The sequence below is a fragment of the Ceratotherium simum genome, chromosome X (genome assembly GCF_057802395.1).
Source record: "Ceratotherium simum simum isolate JZ-2026a chromosome X, ASM5780239v1, whole genome shotgun sequence".
NCBI classification, from domain to species: Eukaryota; Metazoa; Chordata; class Mammalia; order Perissodactyla; family Rhinocerotidae; genus Ceratotherium; species Ceratotherium simum.
The window spans coordinates 62090696-62106197 of record NC_141940.1 but is presented as its reverse complement, the minus strand read 5'-3'; the positions used below and the strand labels follow the sequence as shown (position 1 = coordinate 62106197).

The window sequence follows — 15502 nt, the reverse complement described above, 5'->3', positions numbered from 1 at the left end:
GGGGCCATGTCTCTGTTTTTATGATTCAAGTTAGAATTTGTTCATTTAACCTAGAATTCTTCTGCTTGTACAGATCAAGTAAGAATTTAGTAGGCTTCCCATCTATTTCACTTCTAGGAACCCCATGACTGACTAGCCAATGCCATAGATCTCTGTGAGTCAGACTATTCCACTGCTGCTTTGACTCTGCTGTCCATTACGGTAACCACACCCATCTTGACTTTAGCGATTGAGTGCCACCTGGGATCCAATTACCCCCATTGTTTTTCAGTTTCCCAATTCAGTGGCAACAGTTCCCACTGTAATGTCTGACTTACAGAGAAGAGTAATCACAGAGCTGTTCAAGGATGCTGGGGCTCCCCTTATAAATTGATTTCTCACAACCATGGTGAAAGGTTTTTCTTCTTGACCTTCCCATGGTGAGTGAGCATGTCTTAAGTGACAAATCCACTCCAGCATTCCAATCACCTAAGCTTTTGAATCCCTTCATCTAGAGTATACCAAGGCAAGTCGGGTATTTCAACCTTATTTACTGTGGGCCACCTTTTAGTCCACGCTTCAGCCAACCAATTAAACTGCTAGAGTTTTTTCTAACCTCCCAAGCTGCAACATTAAATCCAGAATAACTATTTAGTGGGCCCATATCAATAAACTCAGCCTGATCCAACTTTACATTCCTTCTGCCATTTTCCCACACATTTTTTTTTTTTTATAATTTTATTTATTTATTTTTTTCCCCCAAAGCCCCAGTAGATAGTTGTATGTCATAGCTGCACATCTTTCTAGTTGCTGTATGTGGGACACGGCCTCAGCATGGCCGGAGAAGCGGTGCGTCGGTGCGCGCCCGGGATCCGAACCCGGGCCGCCAGCAGCGGAGCGCACGCACTTAACCACTAAGCCACGGGGTCGGCCCCTTCCCACACATTTAATACCTATTCCCACACCTACTCCTCAGATTTCTGTTCATATAAATTGAAAAAATCATGTAGTTCTTTTGGAATGTAGCATACTTCCTCATGGGTCACACTGTGTACCTCAGATTTAGAAGCTTGCTGGTTCTTGAGTCTAGTTATAGGTCTAGAAACCTATAAAAAAAGGGGTGTTTAAAGTGAGTCCTGAGGAGAACCAGCAGTGTCTTGCAAGGCAACTACCTCAGGTGAGGCCATTATAGTTTCCTCAGGCAAAGAGGGTTGATCTCCTCAGATGGAGGTAGAGCAGCTATTTCTATTAGCAAAGAAGACATTAGAATTTAGATGTTCAATGTCCCCAGCTTCACAGGGTCTTTCCATATGTCCCCATTCTAATTTTCAGGGTCCCATTTCTTCCCAATAAATGCCCTCACTTTAACAGTAGACACCTTATGAAGTTGGAAATGCAATTTGCAATGTAACTCAGCCATTAGCAAAATAAGATTCTGTGTTTGGTCATCAGCAATCTCAGATCTGTGGCTACAGGAGATGAGAATATCTTTCAGGGCAGACATAGAAGCTTTCAAGTCATTTATGTGGTGCTTGAGCTGGGAATTTGAATCTCTAACCTTATCCTTTTCTTTCTCCAATTTGTCCAGTGAAATTAAGAGCAACCAACCAATCTCATTATACTCATTAGTTTGACAAAAATATTTGAAAGTATCATACACATGGTCACCCTGAACCTTGCATCTTATAAGTATTTAATTAGGAGTATCCAATGGTGATATTTTGCATATCTTTATTGCTACATCACACCATGGACTATCAGTGCTCTCTTTACTACCAGAAATAGTCATTAGTGCCTTTATATCTAATCAGATTAACAAACTAATTCTAGAAACTCCAGAACCAATTCATAAAACTTATCCTTAAAATTCTATTTCTTAAAAGTCTGTACCACTCTTGGCAGCAAAATTTGTGTTTGTCAGGGTTCTCTAGATAAAGAGAACCAGTAGGATTCTCTTTAGAGAATCAGTAGGAGAATCAATAGGAACCAATATATATACCTAACCTCCCAATATATATACTTTTCATATATACATACATATATATACATATACAGAGAAAGAGAGAGAAACAAAGATAGAGGCAGAGAGATTTTAAGGAATTGTCTTATGCAATTGTGGAGGGTGACAAGTTCAAAATCTGAAAGGTAGGTTGGCAGGCTGGAGATCCAGGGAAGAGTTGATGTTGCAATTTAAGTCCTAAGGCAGTCTGCTGGCAGAACTCCCTCTTCCTCGGGGAAGGTCAGTCTTTTTTCTCTTAAGGGTTTCAACTGATTGGATGAAGCCCACCCACACTAAGGAAGGTAATCTGCTTTACTCAATGTCTACTGATTTAAATGTTAACCTTATCTAAAAAATACCTTCACAAAAATATCTAGAATAGTGTTTGAACAAATATCTGGGTACTAAGGCCTAGCTAAGTTGACAAAACAAATTAACCATCACACCATCCAATTGCCTTTTTCCTAGATCAGACAAGGCTCTGGTAAAGTAGTTTCCCCTAAGGGCAGGCCTCTGCAGGGGAGAACACGACACTCTGGGAATATTTCAAAGTGAATACTTTTCCTCTGAGCATATTTCAAAATGGTTGCTTTCCCCCTTCTCCTCTCAAACACAGGCAATTTTTCTACAATATTCATTGTGAGAACCTGATTGGACTCCTGATGGTAAAACTCTGGAAACTCGGCCCTAAGACTGGACCCCCAGGAGTTTTTAACTCTCACGTTCAGCCTCCAATGATTCATCAGTTATCATTTAAGTGTTCTTATCAGTTGCTAGCTCCAGCTGTGGCTTTGTTCCATGTAAGCTACGATTCTCTGCATTCACCTGTTTCTCCAGTTTTCAGGGCAGTCATTCTTCCTGTGACCTCAATTCTCTGGATGATCTAAGAAGAGTTATTAATTTTCAGTTTTTCAGCTTTTTTATTGCTGCAAAGATGGGAATGATGACTTCTAAGCCCTTTACATATCAGAATGGAAAATAGAAGTCCACTACATATTCTAGATTTCCCTCACCATATTCCGGCACTTCAGTTAGTTCCCTTGAGGGATCTGCTTCTTGGTTATCTCGTCCTTGTCAGGCCATCGTTGCTGCAATTATCCATTCACTAACTACAAACAGGCATGAAAGCATGAAAAGATATCAAAATGAATCACTTAAAAGTTCCTTCTTTACCTTCATTATGTACCAACAACCCTGGCTCATCATGGTATTTAGGGCCAATTGACCCCACCAGCATAGTAAAGCCGGGTACTTGAAGGTTACTGTAAATATACAATAAGATTACCTTTCAACCTTGTTATGAAAAGGAGTTAATCTTGTCAATTTGCTGTTTTCTTCTTTAACCTGAGGGGTGACTCAAGGGTCAGAAAGATTTATGAGCTTTATTTTACAGAAGAAAAAGAATACCTTCAAGGAAGTTATGATCACCAGATAACCAGCCCCCAGCTGCTGTTGAGCCCAGATGTCAGATTGCCCAAGGGCTTATCTGGAGTGAAAGAAAACTTAAAATAGCTTCACGGATTACCCATTTGTTTCTCTGAAACTCCTCCTGCTAAGCCCTTTAGCTCTATAAACCCCCCTGCTTTCTACTCTTGTTAAGGCAGATTTGAGAGAACCTATCCTCCCACCTTCCCATTTTGGCCAATTCAAATAAACCTTTCTCCATCTCCAAGTACCAATGTCTCAGTGATTGGCTTACTGTGCATCAGGCACATGAACTTCAGATTAAGAGCTTCAGTATCAATGGTAACTCTTTTATTTGCCTGCTGGTACACTAACATGAAACAACTCAAAGAGACCAGGCAGCAATTGTTGCCTCAGATTCAATAGAAACCTTACCGGGTTCCCTGGTGGAAGCATCCTCCCTTCCCCTTCAGGAATCAGGACTTCTAATGAAGTAAGACCTAAAGTTTCAGAAATAGAAAGCAGAAATTCTTCACTGGGTCATTGGTAATAATGGCGAGAGGGAGTATTTTTACCTATACTCCTTGATTACTGAACCCATATATTCTAACTATTGAGAGCCAACACCACATAACAGCTGCAGATTCAATGTATATGCCATGTTCTTGAGGAAAGCAAACGGTCTTAAAATCGCAGCAGCATGCAAAAATAGGCATTTGTTTCTCACCTGTAAGTTTCATGGCCAGCTGGTGGAGCTCTGTTTCAGGCTTTAGCAATTGGAAAAACTCTGTAGGTCATCTGGGAGTGGCTCAACTACATGATTCTCTTCCTCTTCCTGTGTGTTAGACAAATCATATTCTTCTCATGGCAATAGCAGAGTACAAGAAAATCAAGGTGCACTAGACAAGCATATTTTAAGTCTTATCTTGCATCACATCTGCTAACATCCCATTGGCCAAAGCAAGCCAAAATCAAGGGTGGGGAAATAAATATCTCCATTGTAAACAGAACTGAAAAGTTACATGACAGAGGAAACGGATGCAAGGAGAAATGAAGAATTGAGGTAAATAATTTGATCTACCACAGCTGGTGTGATCAATAAATGTTGCTGCTTTAATTGGATATCCATATAAAAAAGTATATCCTGACTCCATACTTACACAATAGACAAAATAAATTTCATATGGACTGCAGACCTATATATGAAAGGTAAAACAATCACGTTTAGGAGAAAATATGGAAGAATGTATTTCATGACATTGAGTAGGCAAAGATTTCTTAAACAGTAAAAATTACTGCTGGCCATAAGTTTAAAAGTTTGGCAAATTGGACTAAATTAAGACTAACAATTTCTTCCAGCAATAGACTCCATAAAGAGAATGGAAAAGTAAGCCACAGACTGCGAGAAGACATTTCCTTTTCAAGTAGCTAAAAAGGATTGAGTCTAGAATATATAAAGAACTCCTACAAATCTATAAGAAAATGATTGGAACCCAACAACTAAAATTGGCAAAATGCTTGAATATGCACCTCACAATAGAAGATATTCAAATCTCCAATAAACAAAATGAAAGATGCTCAAACTCAATAACCATCAGGGAAATATAATTAAAAGCATTCCAATAAAGTTTTGTTTCTTGATCTTGTTGCTAGATACATATTTATTTCGCTCTTCACTAAAATTTTTAAACTAAAAAAAGAAAGTCAATTGAAATAATCGTTTTCTCTATGTGGTTACGCCATAGTTAATATACAGGTTTTTTGTTTATTTTTATATTTGGAGATGCTATTATGGATAAGGGACATGGCTGCTGTGTAGGGTGCGACTAGGATGATGGGGAAGCGAGCATAGATTGCTATGTGTAGTAGTCACAAATCTAATATACAGCTTAGATTATTTGTCACATTTGACTTAATTTTTAGGGATTACTTTCTAAATTTTATTTTTAATTATGTAAAAATATTTACATGGTTCCAAAGTCAAATCCATGTAACAAAGTATATTCACAAAATCTTACTTCTATCCCTATTGCATCCCTCTCCTATAGATAAACATTTGTATTAGTTTTTGGTTATCCTTTAATTGTTTCATTTTAAAAATATCTAAAAATATATAGTTATATTTATATCCCCTGTGTTATTACAAAAGGCAGCATAAAAATACAGAATTCTACATCTTACTTTTTTCACTTAATATATCCAGAAGATCTTTCCATCACTATATATAGAGGTCTTCCTGATTTCTTTTACACCCATTTGGTACTCCATTATGTGAATGTTCCATAATTTCTTCTACAGTCCCCTTGTATTTCCAGTCTTTTTATAACAAATAATCTTACAACAAACAGCCTTTTGTATGAAAGTATTTTCATATTTTTGCTGTGTATCTTTTTAAATATATTTTTAGAACTGGGATTGCTGGGTCAAAAATTAAATGTGGACTTTCAGTTCCAGCCTTGATAAAGTAACAAGGACTGGATTGTCCCTCCCATCTTAAACAACTTTAAAAAAAAACAGACAAAATATATGAAACAATGATTTTTAAACATTGGACAACAAGGCCTCACAGGATCCCTGAGAGAAGGGAAATAAATAAGGTGAGCCCTACAATTGCCCTAGCTTACTGCCAGGAAAGAGTTTGCAGGACATAATGCAAGAGACAATCCAAAAAGAGTCTGGTATTCTCACTAAGTTGAGGAGACAGAGTGGAGGATTTGAGGAGGCAGTGTAAGAATGTACATGGCAAAGTACTAGAGAGGAGAAGTTTGCACAGAGTTAGAGCTCTGGAGACATGAAGAGGCTTCCCCCTCCAGTCTTCTACTAAGTTCTGATCATGTAAATGAGGAAACTGCTCTCAGACCATCAGAAAAGAGCAGGCAGAACAATTCTTGGTGCTTAAACAAGGTTGTAAATAGTTCACAACCCAAAAACCAAAATCAAGAAATCTGAGTGAGACATCAGATAAAGTACTCAGAGGGCTATTACCTCAGTGGAGAGGACAAATTATCCCTAGACCAAAATATCTTGGTAGCTTCTGGTGTCACCTAAAAACTGTTAAAAGCAAACCTCAAAATGATCAAACTGTTTCCAAGTATCTTAACTGTGTTTGAGAACAGAGCTTAATAAAAAAGGAATAAAAAAAAAATCAAGCACCCACAATGTAAAATTCACGATGTCTGGCATCCAATCAAAAAGTACCAGGCATGCGAAGAAGGAGGAAAATATAACTCAATGAGGAGAAAATTCAATCAATAGAAACAGTCCCCAAATTTATACAGATAATAAAAATAGCCGACAAGGATATTAAAACAGCTATTGGTAATAAAAGTTCATTGCCTACCCACAAGGTCATAAATATACTCTCTCAGGTTAACCCGCTTGGGAAGGACTTTGATGTATGTGCAAAGTAGAAGTCAAGATTCAATTTTTTTTTACTACATGGATATCCAACTGATCAAGCATCATTAATTAACAAAGAACGTTTTTCCCTTGCAATGTAGGTGTCACCTCTGCCACAAGTGTTCATATGTGAATAAGTCTTCTTTTGATCTATTCTGCCTTGTTAGTCTACTTGTCTAATCTCCACAGCGTTTTTACATTTAGGATCCTTCAAAGGAAAGTGCCACTTTCAGGGCTTATTTCCGGTGGTCTCTTTCCACATGTCTCCCAGTTGCCAGTGCATAGCTCCACCTGTTAAGCCAAGTTGATTCTACCTGGCCCTCTTCCTGCAACCTGGCTTAGACTCATGGAAAACTGAGTAATGTCTCTTATGCTTATCTCATACCCACAGGAAACTATGGGGGTGAAATTTTTGCCTTCTTTCAATTAACGATGTCACTTTGCCCTAATGTCATTTCTCAAAACTTGGTCTACTTGTACTAGAGTTCTCAGACATTCACCAAGGAATAAGATCCCAGTTGCTCCTTCATTGAGACACCCTTAAATATTATGAGTGGGTCTATTGGGGGCCCCAATCTTTGGAATGTCTCCTCTTAACAAACACTTCTGTTGGGATGCCTAAAAGATTTTGCTCTCAGCAGTGGACCATCTCTGAAATAAAGCTTGCACTAGCTCTTGCAAAACACAATAACACATCTGTGAGGTCTCTTTCCTGCATTCTGTACTTTTTAAAATATGGCTCAGAGTTCAATTCCTTTATTTGGGAGATTTGGTGGCATTCTTCTCTATGTCCACTAGGGGTCATAACAGCCCTAAATTTTTTATGCTGCTGTGATTTCAAAGTAGTAATTCCATTTTTGTATACAAATATATTGACTAGCCTGTGTACAGTTTTAAGCTGTGCAATGATTTTTGGAAATCTCTGACAAGATGATCAAAATTTGACATGTTCGATTAAGCAGTCACCATTCACATATGTACAGAGAGGAAGCTCACTTTATTTCTAAAACTGCATACACTGTTCTTGGCCCTGAAACCCCCAATCTGTCTAGAGTATACATCTTATTTGTACCATACTCCATTTCAAAAAAGGCCTAAATGATTATTAAAATGACAACCTCTTTTCAGTTCATTTCAGTAGCTGCTTCACACTCTCATATTATATATTGAAATATTAAGCATATTTTATATAATGAAAACATTTCCATGTAGTCCACAAACCAAATACCCTCTGTTTCATTGTGTCATTAATTTTATAAACATTTTAACATCTCTTCTTCTCTTCGTTGTTTTTTGTATGAATATTTTCCCATTCCCTAATTATTGTCTCTTTAACTTGGTTTTTATGAAACTTCAAGCTGGAATGCTAACGATGAAATCAACATGTCCCTAATATAACAGCACTACATATGAGTAGTTAAAGAAAGTTAGTAGCAATAAAACGGTAGAAACTCGATGTGTTATTATTCTATTGTTGTGCCCCTCTACAAGTGTATTTTATTAGCACCCCTTTTAAAAAGTCACATTAAAGCTTGCTACAGGGTCTGGCCTCTCCCCTCCCCACCCAGGTTTGTTGAGATATAATTGACATATAACAGTGTGTAAGTTTAAGGTGTACAACATGATAATTTAAGATACACATATATATTGTGAAATGATTACTACAATAACGTTAGTACTTCCATCACCTCACATAATTACATTTTTTTTTTACATTTAAGATCTAGTCTCTTAGCAACTTTCAAGTATATAATGCAGTATTGTTAATGACAGTCACCATGCTGAACATTAGATTCCCAGAAAATATTCATCTTTTAACTAGAAGTTTGTAGTATTTGGCCAACACCTCTACATTTCCCATAACCCCCAACCCCTGAAAACCATCATTCTACTCGGTTTCTATGAGTTTGGGTGGGTTTTTTTAGATTCCACATAACAGTGAGATCATACTGTATTTGTCTTTCACTGTCTAACTTATTTCACTTAACATAATGCCCTCAAGGCCAATCCTGGTGGTCTAGTGGTTAAGATTCGGTGCTCTCACTGCTGTGGCCTGGGTTTGTTTCCCGGTAAGAAAACCACACCACTTAACTGTCAGTTATCATACTGTGGTGGCTGAATGTTGCTGTGATGCTGAAAGCTATGCCACAAGTATTTTAAATACCAGCAGTGTCACTCATGGTGGACAGATTTCAGCAGAGCTTCCAGACTAAGACAGTCTAGGAAGAAGGACCTGCCATCCACTTCAGAAAAAAATGACCATGAAAACCCCATGAATAGCAGTGGAGCATTGTCTGATATAGCGCCAGAAGCTGAGAGGATGGCACAAAAAGACCAGGCAGGGTTCTGCTCTGCTGTACACAGGGTCGTTAGAAGTCGGAATTTACTTCACAGCACTAATAACAACAAAATGCCCTCAAGGTCCATCCATGTTATCATAAATGGCAGGATTTCTTACTTTTTATGGCTGAATAATATTCCATAGCATATACATATATGTATCTATCTATCTATCTATATACATATATACATATATATATATATATATGTCACATTTTCTTTATTAATTCATCCCTCAATGGATATTTAAGTTGTTTCCACATCTTGGTTGCTGTGAATAATGCTGCAATGAACATGGGGTGTAAGTAACACTTTGAAATGATTTCATTTCCTTTGGATATTTGCTCAGAAGTGGGATTGCTGGATAATATGATAGCTCTATTTTTAATTTTTTGAGGAATCTTCACACTGTTTTCCATAGTGGTTGTACCAATTTACATTCTCATCAAAATGAGATGTCTTTTCTCCATATATTCACCAACACTTGTTATCTCTTGTCTTTTTGAGAACAGTGATAGCCATTCTAACAGGTTTGAGGTCATATCTCATTAGGTTTTGATTTGCATTTCCCTGATGATTGTGATGATGAGCATCTTTTCATGTACCTGTTAGCCATTTGTATGTTTTCTTTGGAAAAACGTTCAAGACTTCTGCCTACTTTTTAATTGGATTATGTGGGTTTTTTGCTATGGATTTGTAGGAGTTTCTTATATATTTTGAATATTAACCCCATAACAAATATTTTATTTGCAAATATTTTTCTCCCATTCCATAGATTGTTTTTCATTTTATTGATTGTTACTTTTGCTGTACAGAAACTTTTTAGTGTGATGTAGTCACATTTGTTGATTTTTGCTTTTGTTGCCTTTGCTTTTGGTGTCAAATCCAAAAAATCTTTGCCAAGACCAATGTCAAAAGCTCTTTCTCTATGTTTTCTTCTAGGAATTTTATGGTTTCAAGGCTTACATATAAGTCTTTAATCCATTCCAAGTTAATTTTTGTGAGTGTTGTACAATAGTGGTCCAGTTTCATTCTTTTGCATGTGAATATGCAATTTTCCCATCATTTATTGATGTTATCTTTTCCCTATTGAGTATTCTTGGCTTCCTTGTCAAATATTAGTTGACTGTAGATGCATTGGTTTATTTCTGGACTCTATTCTATTCCATGGGTCTCTGTTTCTGTTTTTATGCCAGTACCATACTGTTTTTATTACTATAGCTTTGTAATATAGTTTGAAACCAGGAAGTGTAATGTCTCCAGCTTAGTTCTTCTTTCTCAAGACTGCTTTGGCTATTTGGGATATTTTGTGATTCCATACAAATTTTAGGATTTTTTTTTTCTATTTACGTGCAAAATGCCATTGGAATTTTGACAGGGATTGCATCAAATCTATAGATGGCTTTGGGTAGTATGGACATTTTAACTATATTAATTCTTCCAATCCATGAACATGGATATAATTCCATTTATTTGTATCTTCTTCAATTTATTTCATCAATGTCTTATAGTTTTCAGTGAACAGATCCTTCACCCCCTTGGTTAAATTTATTCCTAAGTATTTTATTGTTTTTGATGCTCTTGTAAATGGAGTTATTTTCTTTATTTCTATTTCAGATATTTCCTTGTGAGTGTACAGAAATGCAACTGATTTTTCCATGCTAATTTTGTATCCAGCAACATTACTGAATTCATTGATTAGTTCTAACAGTTTTTGGTGGCATCTTTGAGGATTTCTATATGTAAGATCATGCCGTGTGCAAACAGAGACAATTTTACTTCTTCCTTTCTGATTTGGGTGAATTTAATTTCTTTTTGTTACCTAATTGCTCTGGCTAGGACTTCCAGTACTATGCTGAATAGGAGTGGTGAGAGTGGGCCCATTTTCTTATTCCTAATTTTAGAAGGAAAGCTTTAAGCTTTTCACCATTGAGTATGATGTTAGCTGTGGGTTTGTCGTATATGGCCTTTATTATGCTGAAGTATGTTCCTTCTATACCCATGTTGTTGAGAGCTTGTATCATGAAAGGCTGTTGAATTTTATCAAATGCTTTTTCTGCGTCTATTGAGGGGATCATACAATTTTTATCTTTCATTCTATTAATGTGGTGTATCATGTTTATTGATTTGCATATGTTGAACTATTCTGGCATCTCTGGAATAAATCTCATATCTTCATGGTGTATGATCCATTTAATGTTCTGTTAAATTCAGTTTGTCAGAATTTTGTTGAAAAAATTTGTATCTATATTCATCAGGTTTATTGCCCTGTATTTTTCTTTTTTCATAGTATCCTTATCTGGCTTTGGTATCAGGGTAATACTGGCCTTGTAAAATGAGTTTGGGAGTGTTCCTTCTTGTTCAATTTTGTGGAAGAATTTGAGGATAGCCATTAATTCTTCTTTAAGTATTTGGTAGAATTCACCAGTGAAACAATCTGGTCCTGGGCTTTTCTTTTTGGGAGAGTTTTGATTGCTGCTTCAATATCCTTAGTTTTTATTGGTCTCTTCAGACTTCATATTTGTTTGTGTTTCAGTCTAAGAATTTATCCATTTCTTCTAGGTCATCCAATTTTTTGGTGCATAATTATTGATGGTAGCCTCTTATGATCCTTTGTATTTCTGTGGTGTCAGTTATAATGTCCCCACTTTCATTTATACTTTTGTTGGAGTCCACTCTGTTTTTTTCTTGGTTAGTCTGGCTCACGATTTGTCAGTTTGGTTTTTCTTCACAAAAAAAAACAAGTTTTAGTTTCAGTGATTTTTTCTATTGTCTTTCTTGACCTTATTTCATTTATTTCTGTGCTAATCTTTATTATTTCCTTTCTTCCGCTAACTTTGGGATTTGTTCTTTTTAAATTCCTTGAAGTGTAAAGTTAGCTTGTTTATCTGAGGTCTTTCTTTTTCTTCATGTAGGCATTTCTCACTTTAAACTTCCTTCTTAGAACTGCTTTTGCTGAATCCCATAAGTTTTAATATGTTGTGTTTTTATTTTCATTTGTCTCTACGTACTTTCTGATGTCTCTTTTGATTTCTTCTTTGACTCATTGTTCAGGAGTGTATTGTTTAATTTCCACTTATTTTGTGGCTTTTTTAGTTTTCCTCCTGTTGTTGATTTTTGGTTTTGTACTATTGTGGTCTTAAAAGATAGTAAATATGATTTCCATATTCTTAAATTTGTTAAGGCTTACTTTGTGTCCCAACATATGGTCTATCCCAGAGAATGTTCCATGTGTGCTTGAGAATAATGTGTATTTTGGTGCTGTTGGATGGAGTGTTCTTATGTCTATTAGGTTCATTTTGTCTATAGTGTTATTCATTTCTGCTGTTTTCTTGTTAATTTTCTGTCTGTGTGGTCTATCCAATGTTGAAGGTGGAGTACTGAAGTTCTCCGCTTTTATTGTATTTCTGTTTATTTCTCACTTCACTCTGTTAATATCTACTTTAAATACTTAGGTGCTCCAATGTTGAGTCCACGTATATTAATAACTGTTACATTGTCTTGATAAATTGATCCCTTTATCGTTATATAGTGAACTTCTTGGTCTCTTCTGACCAATTTTGACTAAAGGTCGATTTTATCTAATTTAAATATAGCTACTCCTGCACTTTTTTGTTGTTGTTGTTACCATTTGCATGAAATATCTTTTACCATCCTTTCACTTTCAATATGTGTTCTTAAAGCTAAAGTGAGTCTCTTATAGGCAGCATATTATTGGATCTTGTTTCTTTATGATTCAATCATTTTATGTCTTTTGATTGGAGAATTTAGTCCATTTTCATTTACGTAATTATTGATAGGTAAGGACTTACTATTGTCGTTTTAGTATTTGTTTTCTCACTTTTGTTTGTTTGTTCCTTTCTTCCTCTCTGCTGTATTTCTCTTTGATTTATTTTTTGTAATGGTATGCTTTAATTCCTTTCTTTCTCTTGTGAGTCTATTATAGGGTTTTTTTCTTTTTGGTTGCCATGAGGCTTACATAAAACAACTTATAGATATAACAATCTATTTTAATCTGATAACAACTTACCTTCAATTTCATATAAAAACTCTACATTTTTATTTTTTCTTCCCTCACATTTTATGCAATTGATGTCGCACTTTACATCTTTTTATATTGTGCATCTATTAACAAATTATTTTAGCTATAGTTATTCTTTTAATATTTTTGTTTTTAACTTTTATACTAGAGGTAAAATTGATTTATGCTCCACACTTACAGTATGAGGATATACTGAATTTGACTATATATTTACTTTTACCAGTCAGTTTTATACTTTTATGTTTTCATATTGTTACTTAGTGTCCTTTCATTTCACCTTGAAGAATTGACTTTAGCAATTCTTGTAAAGCAAACTTAGTCATGATGAACTCCTTTAGTTTTTGTTTGGGAATGTCTTTATCTCTCCTTCATTTCTGGTGGACAGTTTTGCTGAGTACAGTATTTTTGATGGGCATTTTTTTTCTTTCAGTACCTTTATTATATAACACTGCTCTCTCCTGACCTGAAAGCTTTCTGCAGAGTAATCCCCTGATAGCCTTGTACGAGTTCCCTTGTAAGTGATGAGTCATTTTTCTCTTGCTGCTTTCTAAATTCTGTCTTTGTCTTTGACTTTTGATATTTTTATTATAGCGTGTCTGGGATACTCTTCTTTGGGTTGGTCTTGCTTGGGGCCCTTTGAGCTTCCTGTACCTAGATGTCTATCTCTATCCCAAGATTTGGGATGTTTTCAGCTACTATTTATTTAAATAAGTAAGTTTTCCATCCCTTTCTCTCCCTTTTCTCCTTCTAAGACTTCCATGATGTGAGTGCTCATTCATTTGATGGTATCCCATCATTTATGTAGGCTTTTTCACTCTTTTTCATTCTTTTTTCTTTCTGTTCCTCTAACCAATTTTAAATGATCTGTCTTTGAGTTTCCTAATTCTTTCTTCTGCAAGATCAAGTCTGTTATTGAAGCTCTCTATTGAATTTTTTGGTTCTGTCACTGTATTCTTCAGCTCCAGGGACTCTGTTTGGTTATTTTTTATGGTTTCTACCTCTTTATTAAATTTTCATTTCATTCATACATTGCTTTCCTGATTTTGCTTTGTTTTTTGTGTTCTCTTGTATTTCACTGTTTCTTTAAGATAATTATTTTTCATTTTATGTCAGGAAAATCACTGATCTCCATTTCTTTGGGGATTGTTACTGGAGCTTTATTAGTTTCCTTTGGTGAGGTTACATTTGCTTGATTTTTTGTGATCAATGTAGCATCATGTTGATGTCTGTGCATTTGAAGGAGCAAACACCTCTTCCAGTCTTTACTGAGTAGTTTCGGCAGGTAAAGACTTTCTTCTGTCTGTTCCCTAGGCTATTGGGATTACTTACAGAATCACAGTTGTGCTGGGCTGGAGCTGGTTACAAGGCTGTCACTGAGTTTGCAGTGGGGTCTGTGGTTGGCAGGTTTGTTACCAGGGGCTTGGATAGACATGAATCCTATCTGGTCTCTGAGTGAATGGGACCTCCTCCAGTACCTTGTTCAGTATGGTGGCACTGTAACAATGGTCCACCTCAGGGTCCACTGTTGGGCCCTCAGACAGTGAGCCTATTACCAGGTGCATGGACAGGTGTGGCTCCTGCCAGGCCCCTGGGACAGCTGCTGCCTGGTCACTGGGTGGGTCCCTGGTTGGGTTGGACTGGCCCTGGGCCATGGTTGAGAGGGGCTGCAACCAAGCCTCAGGGATGTTTCAGGTTCCACAGCCAAGATTGAGATCTGTAGGCCTGGCTCTGGAGGCATGGAGGGGTATATCTCCCACCAGGGTCCTGAGAGGGGAGGGCTGGACTGGTCTTTGACCATGCCTAGAGGGGTTGAAGTCTAGTATAGGGCCCATTCAGCATCTCCTGAGGTGCATATGTGGGTGTCTTCTGCCTGGTTCCTGTGCCAGCAGGATTGCTTACTCAAAATGGCTCTGCTCAGTCATGGACTGCATCAAGGTTTCACAATCTCCTATCTGGATCTGAAAGTTCCCACAAAGGCACTTTTGTCCATGCATGGATGCCAAATTATTGTTGTTGAGGGGGGGATAAGAGTGAGGGGTGTTTTATTGGGCCATCTTGCATGTTCTCTCCTCTCCTGCTGAGTATCACAATGTCTCCTCTCCTCTACTAGAGTGTCACCGTATCCCTCTCCCTTTGCTGATAACAAGACAGTTTGTAGGAGGGGGATTACATTTTATCCACTAATACAAGAGAGATATATTTCAGTATGTTAAGGAAGTGCAGTGTTCTTTCTATAACAAAGTCTAACATATATCTCAGCAGAGGCAATGGCTGGATATCTCAGTTCTACCATAACATGGCATGTCAAACAGCACCACTGAAAAGTATAACTCAATGCC

The 15502-nt window shown here is 36.8% G+C and overlaps 1 pseudogene; it reads right to left on the bottom strand.

Moving 5' to 3' along the window:
- Positions 1-14815, bottom strand: part of LOC101400812 (vesicle transport through interaction with t-SNAREs homolog 1B pseudogene) — a 33719-nt pseudogene extending 18904 nt beyond the window's left edge.
- Between the last annotated feature and the right edge of the window lie 687 nt (positions 14816-15502).